The 12,954-nt window shown below is 38.7% G+C and overlaps 1 protein-coding gene across 4 annotated transcripts in view; it reads left to right on the forward strand.

Annotated features, from left to right (window-relative positions):
• The window catches only part of DIAPH2 (diaphanous related formin 2), a 261,529-nt gene that overhangs the window by 192,543 nt on the left and 56,032 nt on the right, over positions 1-12,954 (forward strand). The gene's annotated exons all lie outside the window — the stretch shown is intronic.

The following is a 12,954-nucleotide window of genomic DNA, read 5'->3' on the forward strand; positions in this document are numbered from 1 at the left end:
ATAATAATAATAATAATAATAATAATAATAATAATAATAAGAAGAAGAAGAAGAAGAAGAAGAAGAAGAAGAAGAAGAAGAAGAAGAAGAAGAAGAAGAAGAAGAAGAAGAAGAAGAAGAAGAAGAAGCTCTTCTCTGTACTCTTTCTAGAGTCTCGACATCATTTTTACATCATGGTGGCCAAAACTGGATGCAGTATTCCAGGTGTGGCCTTACCAAGGCATTGTAAAGTGGTATTAGTACTTCACGTGATCTTGATTCTATCCCTCTGTTAATGCAGCTTAGCACTGTGTTGGCTTTTTTGGCAGCTGCAGCACACTGCTGGCTAATAATAATAATAATAATAATAATAATAATAATAATAAGAAGAAGAAGAAGAAGAAGAAGAAGAAGAAGAAGAAGAAGAAGAAGAAGAAGTTGGAAGGGACCTTAGAGGTCATCTAGTCCAACCCCCTGCTAAGGCAGGAAACCCTATACCATTTCAGACAAATGGCTGTCCAGTTTCTTCTTAATATTTAAGTGATTGTCCACTAGGACTCCGAGATCTCTCTCACAGTTACTACAGAGTTCCTTCTTATTCATGACAGCTATTCTGAAGAGTTGAAGAGAAGCATCCATCTCTGAAGCTTTGCACTTTCCGAATAAATATGAGCTGGAACAATTTGAGATGTTTGTGTTTTACTTAAGGATAACGGAAGTATACACACACTCAGAATAATGTTTAAGTGAATCAATTCCCTTTCAACAAACACTTTAAACAAGCCAAATAAACTAGGGAATCAATTGCCAGATTTTATTTTCAGGTAGTATCCTGTTGGATCCTGATCACCATTTGGATTAGACAGAAAGGAGAGAATGATTTGCATGTGGTCAAAACAACTGTAGCATCAAATCTATATTTCTAGGTGATTTTGCTCTCAGCCTCACACATGCAAGGGCTCAGAAATAGAGACAAGAGAATTTCTGTAGGAAACTTCAAAAGAAGGTTCTTGACAACACTAATGAGATTAAAGTAGAGTTCCATTAATCTGATTGCTTCCTTTGTTATTTTTCTTAACTCACTTCTGTGGCTCCTGCTGAGCGAAGCTTTAAAGTAGGAAAACCTTTGAGTTCAATAAGTGTAAATGACGTTGGAGAGAAGAGAGTTTCTTTCAAAAGACATATTATGCTACCTGCTTAGTATTTTACAAGTGGCTTCCACCTATATTGTCAATATTAAGTACCCTGGAGAACACAGCAAGAACAACACAACGTTAACTAGAAACAAGAAAACCATTTGACAAATTCTCTTTAGTGGAAGCCATGCTAGGAAAGGATTACACAAACCAATTTATCTTCCAGAGCATTTGTTTTATTGCTAAGTTTTCAGTACGGCTGTTCTCCATTTTTACTTTGCATTTTCGGTTTCCCCAAAGTGATATTTTAATGAGGCTGATATATTTGGGGCCAGCCATTTTTCCTTTGAAATACTTCAGGCAGGAAAGAAAAAAAAAACATTTGGCCCCGATCAATTTTACAGTGGGAATGTAATTAATTTTATGATCTATGCCCTTACAGGAAGAACACTGTAACTAGAGATACGTTTTTGCACGTTACCTCAGACCTTGTTTGTGCAAAATGAATTCTAGAAGGGAAAGGGAAGCAGGTTTTTCATCACGGTAGCGATACAATCAAGAACATTTTTATTCAAGTACAGAGGTGATTTGCTACCTAATTTTCCTAAAACATAACTGCTGTTAATGAATGCCATATTTTTTCCTTTTGTCCATCCCCAATATTTTTTCTAGAGAGGAATTGTCCCTTGAATCACATTTAGCTACACGTTCACCTAATTTTCTGGGCAACAAGTATGAAAGTGCAGGTAATCCTGGATGGTGCCCCAAATTTCCATCACTAAGCAAGGTTGTTATTAAGTGAGTTTTGCTCGGCTTTATGACCTGTCTTGGCTAGAGTTGTTATGTGAATTGCTGCAGCTTTTAAGTGAATCTGACTTAAAGTTGCAAAAGGGGATCACATGATCCCAGGACATTGCAACTGTCCCAAATAATGAATCATCTGACTTTGATTCACATGCCCAGGGGGATGCTACAACAGTTATAAGTGTGAAAAATGGTCGTAAGTGTTGTGATTCAGGGTCAGCCTGTGGGTTCGGCAGTTGGGTCGGACGACTCAGAGGAGGAGGAGGAGGAGGGGGGTGTTGAAGAGCTTGCTGAGGGTGTTGGACAGCTTGATGAGAGCCCTCAGCCAGGCCCCTCTCACCTGGTCACGACGCAGACCCAGCTGTGTGAGCCTGACAGCGTGGATGAAGATGACCCACAGCTGGCCCTGTTCAAGGACGCCCGACGCAGGAGGCAGTCAATCAGGAGTAAACAGAGGAAGGCAGTGGGGCTCCTCGGAAGGAGGCAGAGAGAAGCCACGCCCTGAACTGTATTTAAGGGGGAATGCGTGGGAGGGCTGGTTTGCTGAAGGCAACCGCTTGAAAAGCTCCTGTTTCTTGGTTTGTGTCTTGTTCTATTTGTTTTTGTAGCAATAAATTTGGCAGGCGTAATTCCAGCCTCTTGCCTTCTTGTAAAAGGGGTTGTCCCAGCCTTTTCTGCAGGGCCGGTAGCAGGCTGGTACAGAACAGTAAGTCACTTTTTTTTCCAGTGCCATTGTAACTTTAAAGGGTCCTTAAATGAATAGTTGCTGGTCAAGGATTACCTGTAATTGCATTTCTTTCCTCTGGATTTTTCTTTGCTTCCCAATTTAACCTACAGAGACTCTGCTGGTTTGTCCTTCAAGTAAGAACTTGTCTGCCTGTTTATGTAGGTGTCTTCCACAATGAGCTAGCTGCTTTCACTGCTGCGTCTTGGTTCTACTGGTAAATTGTGAGGTACACTGCCTTGTCTCTTTCATATACTGACCCGGCAAACTCAGCTAATTCAAGAGGAAGTCCCAATAAAACCATTGAAACTGTTTCACTCAGAGCCTCTGGTAAATGTTCTACTCAATTTCTGTGGATGACAAGATGCCAACCTGATGCTATGAAGTCTCTTTTTCCCACGGCTGCCATTGAGCTTCATGTGCCAGTCCTCAAAAATAATTGCATTGGGGGGAGGGAATGTGTTTATAGTGAGAGGGATTATCTGAAGCCGAAGAAGATGGTGATATGTCTTCTCTACGTGGAGGGTCTCCATGAACTCAAACTGGCATTTTAATATAACAAGGATGGGAAATTCGGCCCCCGAGACGATCTTTTCTTCATTTCGTGCAAATCCTAGGTTGTTTGTCCAAACGCTGAATTCAGGAAGATGAGCTAGGGAAGAGAAAGAGATTAAATGAAACTAAAATCTGTTAAAACACACAGCAGGTGACTGGGGAGTGTTTCCCAAATTACCAAGATATTGGATAACAGCATTTGTGCCGCTTTCTAGTTCGCAGACCAAGTTGTGTCTTTGCACATAGAGAAGAAGACGCTGTCATTTCAGATGCTGATCTGTGACTAAGGTAATGCAGCAAGTGTTGGGAGCAAAGAGCAAAACGAGGCCACACTATATCAAAATGGCATTTTATAAAAATTGGGATATACAGGCAATCCTTGACTTATAGCCACAATTGGGACCAGAATTTAGAAGTCATTACGGTCAAAACTAGTTGCATGCTTATTACTACCGAGTTGTCTCCATGTTTCCCATATTCCAACTGTGTTGAAAATTTGAACCCAAAATTTCCGTTGCTAAGCAAGACAATTGTTAAGTGAGTTTTGTTCCATTTTGCAACCTTTCTTGCCACAGATTTGAAGCGAATCACTGCAATTATTAAGCTACTAACACAGTTGTTAGGTAAACCAGGCTTCCCCCGTTGACTTTGTTGTCAGAAGGTCGCGAAAGGTGATCACATGACCTCTGGGACACTGCAACCGTCATAAGTACATGCCAGTTGCCAAGTGTCCAAATTTTGATCACGTGACTACAAGGATGCTACAACAGTTGTACGTATGAAAAATGGTAATAAGTCTTTTTTTCCCCCAATGCTGTGGTAACTTCAAGGCACTGAACGAATAATTCTAAATCGAGGACTATCTCTATCTGATTTTATTTTTGTTACAGACTGATGTCTACCATCTAACCATGCCAAACTTTTGCTGTCTATTTATCTCTGCTGAAATGCAATACGTTATTGACTTATCAAGTGGAGAATTCCATGTAGAATTTTGTCTTTTAAAAAAGGTTCATTACACATTCATAAATAGATTTCAAAACCTTCCTAATTTATAAGAAACAATCACTTAGCCTGCTACAGAAAACAGTAATAGTGCAAATGTCTTCCAATTAACCATATTCCAATTTATTAGGTTAAATAACCTATATAGGTGCTTTTGATGTACTCTATTTCTGATGTGGCATTTATCAGCTGTAAGTGATTAAAAAAAAAGAAATTATGAGGGGGTTTTTAATGATGTGAATCAGGTTACATTATATATATTTTTCCTCCCGCACTTTAATGATGTCCCTTAAGTACAAATTTGTTGTCAAAGATAAAGAAGAAGGGAAAAAAATGTTTGTTGCCTTACATTATTTAATAAAACTCTGCATAGCTTGGATTTCAGTAAATGGTCAAGGCCAACCTTTTTCACTCGAAGCATAAATAATAACACCGGCATTATACTTTTTTATGACAGAATGGAAACGTTTATATAATGCCACATATCATTCAGTGATGAGAGGTGGCAGGAGAAAGAATTTGTGCCTTTGGTAGAATATCAACATATCAGTCACTCAATCATTCTTGTAACCTGTTGAACAGTCAAGGTTGAGGCTAACTTCTTTATTGTGGCATGCTTTATATTATGTGATGTGAAACTCATCCCATCATGGTGATTGCTGAACAGTTATGTGGTTTTAGGACTCTCAGCCTCAGATACCTTAAGATTTATTTATTTTATTTTTATTTATTTTTTATTTTAATTCCATTTATATCCCGCCCTTCTCCGAAGACTCAGGGCGGCTTACAAGCTTAGCAGTTGCCTTCATTCTATGTATATGCCTGCTTATTAGGGCTTTCACACACACCCCAAGCGGCATTATTACAAAGTCAGCTTATTGCCCCCAACAATCTGGGTCCTCATTTTACCTACCTCGGAAGGATGGAAGGCTGAGTCAACCTTGAGCCTGGTGGGATGCGAACCTGCACTAATTGCAGGCAGCTGGTGTTACTTAAATTTAATTTAAATTTAATGTGGAGAAAAGCAACGTGTTACACCTAGGCAGGAAAAAACAAATGTACAAGTACGGATTAGGCAAAACCTGGCTCCAAAACAGTAACTGTGAGACGGAGGGACCTTGGAGTCCTAGTGGACTATCACTTGTCTATGAGCCAGCAGTGTGCAGCAGCAGCCAAAAAAGCTAATGCAATCCTGGGTTGTATAAACAGAGGCATAGAATCAATATCACATGAAGTATTAGTGCCGCTTTATTAAAGCCTTAGTAAGACCACACTTGGAATACTTCATCCAGTTTTGGTCACCACATTACAAAAAAATATGTTGAGACTTTGAAAAAAAAGTGCAGAGAAGAGCAACTAGGATGATCAAGCGCCTGGACACAAAAACATATGGAGAACGGTTGCAGGAATTGGGTATGTCCAGTCTAGAAAAAAGAACTAGGGGGTGACATGATAGCAGTATTTCAGTATTTGAGGGGCTGCTACATCAAAGAGGAGGTCAACCTATTCTCCAAAGCACCAGAAGGCAAGACAAGAAACAGTGGATGGAGACTAATCAAGAGAAGCACCCTGGAATTAAACATTGAGTTAATTCCTAACAGTGAGTACAATCAACCAGTGGAACAGATTGCCTCCAGAAGTTGTGGGTGCTTCATCACTGGAGGTATTTTTTTTTAAAAAAAAGACTGACAGCCACTTGTCTGAAAGGGTGTAGGGTCTCCTGCTTGAGCGGGGGGTTGAACTAGAAGACCTCCAAGGTCCCTTCCAACTCTATTCTGATTGATTGAGTCTGATTGATTTAATTTAATTTAATTTAATAATTTAATTTGTGTACCGCCCTTCTCCCGAAGGACTCAGGGCGGTGAACAGGGCAATACATAATAAAAAACAGGATACAAAAATTAAAAAAGAATTAAACAACAATGCCTGTAATAAATTAATACATATTAAAAGTTAAAACCGATTTATAAAACCCAACCCCATCCCATCAGACCAGGCCAGCTTGTTCAAAAAAGAAGGTTTTGAGATCGCGCCGGAAGGAACGAAGGTCAGGGGCCGTCCGGAGCTCAACCGGCAAGCGGTTCCATAGGTCTGGCGCGCCCACAGAGAACGCTCTCCCCTGGGGGCCACCAATCGACATTCCTTGATCGGATATTGAAGATATACTGGGCAGAGTTTTATCATCAAAGAAGACACGTTTAAGATACCTTCATCAGTGAATTTCTAACGACATCAAAGTTTATGGTGTCGGTGTTTCTGGAGGATCCTTGTTGATTGACAGTAGTGGCACAAGAAGAACAAGAAAAAGCCCTCCCAACTTCCTTTTATCTGATAAGAGTTTGGTCCAAAGCAAAAAGATGAACTAGTTGACTTGCTGGGAAAATAAGACCCAACCTTGCTAACTTCTATTCTTCATTAGCATTATTCTTCAGTTCTGCAGAATTTTAGATGTCGACATGAGAGAAGAGAGACCTAGCTAAGGAGCAGAATGGTTAAAAAGAATCTATGTAAATCTTGATTCTTAATGGATCAGGAATTGAATATGAACCAACAACGTAAGGTAAAGGTTCCCCCGCACATGCGTGCTAGTCGTTTCCGACTCTAGGGGCCGGTGCTCATCTCTGTTTCAAAGCCGAAGACCCAGTGCTTGTTCAAGGACGTCTCCGTGGTCATGTGGCCGGCATGACTAGATGCCAATGGCGCACAGAACGCTGTTACCTTCTCACCGTAGTGGTCCCTGTTTTTCTACTTGCATTTTTTACGTGCTTTCGAACTGCTAGTTTGGCAGAAGCTGGGACGAGTAACAGGCGCTCTGTGGGTGCGCCTGCCCTTTGGAACCAGCTGCCTGTAGAGCTTAGGACCGCCCCTGACCTTCGCTCATTCTGCCGGGACCTGAAGACCTGGCCCTTTGAGCTTTCTGGCCTGGACTGAGAGTATTAATTGGGGTTTTAATTGGATTCTAATTGGGATTTTTATTTATTCAAGGTTAATGTAATCATTTTAATTGTTTTTAATTTTTGTAATTGTATTGTTTTTTTAAAAAAAGCCTTGTGAACCGCCCTGAGTCCTACGGGAGAAGGGCGGTATATAAGCCTAATAAATAAGAAATAAATAAGAAATAAGAAATATTGCATTTAATTAGATATATTGTAAACTCTCAAGAGTCTTTGTTTGATTGCTCTAGGTTTCAACTCAATAAATGAATAAATGCAAAAACTATAAGGCTGACATGAATAACATTTCGAAGCGCTCACTACTCCATTGCATCTTTATTGGCTACAGAATGGAAATTTACAATAATAGTAGGTGGCCTCAAAGTATAGGAGTCCCACAAGATTGCTGGCTATATCAGTGAGTGCCTCTATGGCTACTTTAGGGGGGAAACGTTACTTCTGCATTAATTGCAGCCATAAATTAGTTATGTATTTGTGTTCATATTTCTTGATTATTAAAAACCATGTTGTACAGAGGGGAACAAATTGGGGTCCCTCTGCCTGCACACAGTTGCAAATTAGCAGCAGTGTTTCCTAATATTACAAAATGGGAAGCATATGAAAAATGTCGTGAACCTTTAAAACAGCCTTTGCATAATTAAAACACTAAAATTCATCCTGGATTTTCCAGGTATGTGCAGTATAGCCCTAGTGAGTCCCTGTGGTCCTAGCCATAAGGTCCCCATGTTCCTTATGGTTACAGCCATCAATTGCCCAATTTGCTCCGGTTATCAACTCCAAGGTACTCTATTTAGCTTCCTATATCAGGAGCAAATATGGAAAGGAATAAGTAGCAATACTCCATAGACAGTGCTTTAGGGTGAGCATTCTTAATAGCTTATAACTAATCCAAATTCGGATCCAAAAGCAAATGCAGTTTGTCTTAATTTTGTGGATCTCCAGAAACCATTGCTGGGAGAAAATGCTAATTTTCTGAGCAGTGGTTAGAATGCAGTATTGCAGGCTAGCTCACTGCCAGGAGTTCGATCCTGACTGGCTCAAAATTGACTCAGCCTTTCCATCCTTCCAAGGTCGGTAAAATGAGCACTCAGTTTGTTTGGGGCAAGAGGCTGGCTCCGTAAACCACTTAGAGAAGGGCTGTAAAGCACTATGAAGCTGTATATAAGTCTTAAGTGCTACTGCTAATTGCTAATTCATGCAGTGCACCGCAAGCTACTTCAGAGTCTTGCAACACCCAGAAAACTCCATTGCAAGTTGGGGATCAACTTCCAGCTATTGTTAACTCTTTCTGGGGGAACCTTTCAGTGTTATTAATTGATTTTGTCCAACAGCCCTTAAGGTATAGCTCATTTTACTTCCCCTCCTTGCAAGTTGGGGAGAGTCTTAGCTGAGAGAGAATTGCTTATGACACCTTGCCAAGAAGGCCTGGTTCAATATTGAAAGTTGGATATGAGCTATCTGTTGTCACGTATCTTCTCAGAAAACCAAATGCTGTTATTGCAAATTCAATTTCTCAGCTTAGAGCTAGTTCCAAAGAGAAAAGAGGAGGAAGATAAAAGATGATAATAACATGGGTAGAGATATTTTAATTCCTTGAGTGCTTCCAGATAAAATGATTCTCAATAGGGATCAGGCTAATAATATACAGAAGGATGTTAGATACTACTTTAGTATAGAACCAAATGATACCAAGTGAAAAAAATAATGTATCGTAAGTACAACCTTTTACTGGTTCCATTAGTCGTTGGTGTTATCCATAAACCTAATAAAAACCTATTATGCTTCTTCTAATCCAGAAATCCAGAATTAGAAACAAAGGATATATTGTGTAGAGAATTAGGGCATACTGTTTCTACAAATTTCTGTGATTAAGCGGTGGATGGAGGAGTAACACAACCCACTATGACGGCTGAGAAGCTCAGGTAGAATATTTACATTATAACTATATGCTTTCTCACAGGCAAGATTTCTGTTTTTCCATCGTGCATCCTTGTGCATTCTCTCCTCATTTTAGAAAAGAACATTTTATGGTCTGAGAGAGGCCATAAAAACATCTCACTTCCATTATTGATCTTTTTCGCTGAAAAAAAAAGCATAGCATATTTAACAGATGTTCAGTTTCGTTCAGTGCTAAATAACATTTGGAATCATACATTGGTGCATTTTATTTCTTTGCTTACAAATTGCATAATATGAAATAGTGATTTATTTTTTTAAAAAAAAAGTTTCTTAAGTGCTAACCTTCTCCCAAGATTATGTTTTCATCATTTTATTTATTTCTTTTTAAATATTTCCAGTTCCAGTCAGAAAACATGAACACTGAACAAATGTATAATGATAGACATCTGTAATATAGTTGTCATCATCTTTTCATATGTGAATCCTTGACAGTTTATTTTTTATATTTGAACTTGCAACACTTGTCTCCGTTCTGAGTTGTAGCTTGAGTCACATTTTTTCCCATAATGTTTAAAAAAAAACATGTTCTTGGAATACAACAGTCCTTTATAAATAGAAATGAAGACATGTAACTTTGCTAAGTATGTTGTGATTTGAGATTTTCAGATGTGGAATGATGGCTGATTAGAACTCTGGCTTCTCTTTAGCCCTTAATGTATATGGCTGACTGGGAAAGAATGCAATTACTTAAAAAAAATGTTTTCAGCAGTGTGCAAGAGTTTTTATCAATGGATTATTTTGCCATGTTTGAAAACATCAGTTACAATTTAATACGCCATGTTGCTTCTCTTTATGTCCACAAACAAAAAAAATCACATCCAAGATGTTGTTTCCTAAATCTTAATATCAAGACTATGTCTAGTCTTTAATCTAAATTTGGACTGGGAATTTAAATTCTTTCCCAATCATTGTTATCTTTACTAACAAAGAGATGGCTGTTATTTCATCCTCAAAATGGCTACTTGGAACTTGAAAGTAAGACAGTGGTGTTTCTTCTCCTTCTAGAGAACCACAATATGGTAATACTCAATCACTTCAACCACTTTCTAATTTATTACAGCCGTAGAAGATCTATGCTATCTGTAAAGAATTTCTTGTCTTCTGTTCCTTCGTCAGAAAACACAGAGAAGTTTTACTCCATAAACAGATGGCTAGATCCATGGAAACACAGTTTTGACAGAAACAAAGCACTTCTTCCTTCTATTTTTGTGAAGATTGTTTCAGAAAAAGAATCATCTGCCATTGGAAAGAGTGGAGATGAATTGATGCCATGGCAGTCTTGTTGGCCTTAACAATTAGTCATTAATATTGTCGAATTGTTGTATAAATATCACATGTATGGCCAACAGTGAATAGTCCTGTATTTAGAATTGGATAGGTTTTTATTTTGATCTCTGTTACCTAATAATATTTCCTATTGTAAGAACACAGGGATTTTTACAGCAGCTTTATTGGTATGCTTAGAGAGTACTAAGTTGGTTCCAAATAATACTGAGCAGAGAAGAAAAATAGCCACCGGAATTTTATCTCTAATTCTAATTGCTTCAGCAGATGCATCTTGCATGATGCTTGAGGAAAGAGTTTGGAACTAATTAGTATTTAGCATTTTAGAAAAGGGAGAAATTGGCAGTATCGATATTAAACCCAGATTGTGGTGGAAATGCTCGTTTTAGGTGTGTGTCTGTGTGTATTTAAAAGATGGATGAGCTAAACCAAAGTGTATATTTTTATTCTATTAGTGTTCTCCATTTGTTTAATAAGCTTACCGGGTGGGTAGCTTCTTCATAGTCTCCACTATTGCCTACTTCTTATAGCTAATAAATGCTCTAATGAACACGTCGAACTTCATTGGCACTAGTTTTCAGCCGTAATTATTGCATTACGCTCTAGCAAACCTCAAATTGCAACATTGTCTTACCAAACATTAAATTGCAAACATAAACATCCTTATTCTTTACAGTACACACACACACACATATATATATATGCTGATTTGAAAGTAGGTTTTTTTTTTCTTAATTCATCAAGCTGTACTAAGATCCTGCAAAATAGGTTTGCCAAAAAGATACATTTGACCCAATAGTTGCTACCTAGAATTGAATCCAGACCTTCCCTATCTCCAGTAATTATAGTCAGTTCAAAACTTATTCTATTGCTGCATCTAGGGGATGAAGCTGTTTATTCTGATTTATAGTGCTTTATCAGATATTGCAACCCCTCTCATTCTTAAAGCAAGTTATATAAAGCAGTGTCGCATTCCCAAGCAATTCATATGTTAAAATGCTAAATGCAACATCTTCTACCCTTGCAACAGAAAAGGCTTTGCGGTATTCGGGAAACAATATAGATGCCTACTTTTGTGCATCTTATTGTGTCGAAGATAGTAACTGAAGGATAAATATTGGATGGGTGTTTTTTTTTCTTTCCCAGTTGTAGTCCACACCCTGACTCTTATGACTGGGGCGACATGCTGGCTTGGTGGTTATGATTCTGGGTTTGTTGGCTGGAAAGCTGGCAGCCGAGATTCAAGGTCCGAGTGGCATTAGATGGATTGAGCTCTTGTTCCTCGCTCCAGCTCCTGCCAACCTAGCCAGTTTGAAAGCATGCAAATGCAAGTAGATAAATAGGTACCACTTTGGTGGGGAAGGTAACAGCACTCTGTGACTTAGATCTCCGTGGCTCAATGGTCTTCAAACAGAGTTGACAATGACTAGCAGTGTAAAATCTGCAGTAACTCATTTCTTTTCCTTTTCCTGTTATAGTTATCTGCTGGATCAGACCAATGACCTCTCTTAATTCCACATTTTTTTCCATCGGAGATCTAAAGGAAGCCCATGGTAGATATGAATAGAATAGCTCTCTGCCTCATGATGCACCAACAGCTTGAGTGCAAGTAGAAATATTCACATGAAACATTGAAATACCACAGCTAGGTATAAATACAGAGAACAGATGTGACAGCAGCAATAACATTAGACTTATATGCTGTTTCACAGTGCTTTACAGCCCTCTCTAAGTGATTTACAGTTTTAACATATTGCCCCAACAATCCGGGTCCTAATTTTACCGACCTTGGAAGGATGGAAGGCTAAGTCAACCTTGAGCCGGTCAGGATTGAACTCCTGGCAGTGAGCAGTGAGTTAGCCTGCAGTTCTGCATTCTAACCACTGCGCCACCATGACAATACTCAGGCCTTAGTCACACATCCTTTCAGACAAACAGGGGAGCAGGACCATTGGGAACTCTGTATTGTGTTGAATAAGATGAATCCCAGATTAGGGTTGTAGTTCTTTAATTCAGATCGATACATACCAACCCTCTATTGTGCATCAGGCTGATTTCTTGAATAGTATCTTCTAACTACTATTTTCTGAGCTCCTGAGGTATGAACTTTGAAGAAATTGCTTTATAATCAAAGCTTAATTGAATGTCAGATATTGTTGTGGTCACTATACACTTGTAATTTGTATCCTGGCACGCCTGTGCTCATTGCTAATCCTTTGCGAACATGGAAGGAAAAAAAAATATATAAGGTCCAGATATGGTTCAAATCATTAAAGACTTGTAAAATTGAAATTCTAAACAGCCAGAATTTGATTTAGGGGGGGAAATAATAACCAGATCCAGTTGTACTCAGCATAACAAATGACACAGTAAAGGAAATTGGAAATGTCTTATATTTATAATATGAGAATATGAAGATACTCCTTTTAAAAAAAAAGGTTTTAAATATATAGCTGGGAAAACGAACAGCATGCCTGCATTGCAAGTGTCTCATACGATACAGCAGCACAAAGTGGAAGGTATAATGGTTTTATACGTGGAATCACAGGAGAAA

Source organism: Vipera berus, assembly GCF_964194415.1.
Source record: "Vipera berus genome assembly, chromosome: 11".
NCBI lineage: Eukaryota > Metazoa > Chordata > Lepidosauria > Squamata > Viperidae > Vipera > Vipera berus.